Consider the following 544-nt stretch of genomic DNA (forward strand, 5'->3'; position numbering starts at 1 on the left):
ATGCAGTAAAGAAAGAACACTAGAACAATTGGGTTTAAAAATTATGAGAACGTTTAAAAGTACCATATTATTTCTGTCGACTTGTGTTGACTTAAAGTCAAAATTGAAATTTTTTTTAATCGAGTTCTGTTGATCGTTATTTAGGGCCATAGCCTGTATGTTTCTGAAAGAAATATTCATACCGTCTCTATGCCATAAATATTCATACCATTATTACTCTACAAATTCCACCAGCATCTTTTTAAAAACAACAGTGTCCATTGTTTCCAAATTTGAATAACATTTGTTTGTTCAACTTTTTTATCGATTTACACGTCGCATACATTCTAGAGATCAAATACTGGCGAAAGTCAATAAATTTAGATCAACTATCGAACTCAACATCTCATTCAGAGACATAAATTTACTTTGCTTGATAGCCTTAATGCCCAAAGAAAGACTACAATTACGAGCCTTTGGTGATGGTGTATTAATACTCTCGACGCCATATTTTCTCAACTTTCTTGACAACCGGAAATAGTGAATTACGCCCGTCTATGAACAT

This window comes from Physella acuta, unplaced genomic scaffold, assembly GCF_028476545.2.
Source record: "Physella acuta isolate Inbredline_101_S28 unplaced genomic scaffold, ASM2847654v3 ptg000222l, whole genome shotgun sequence".
NCBI lineage: Eukaryota > Metazoa > Mollusca > Gastropoda > Physidae > Physella > Physella acuta.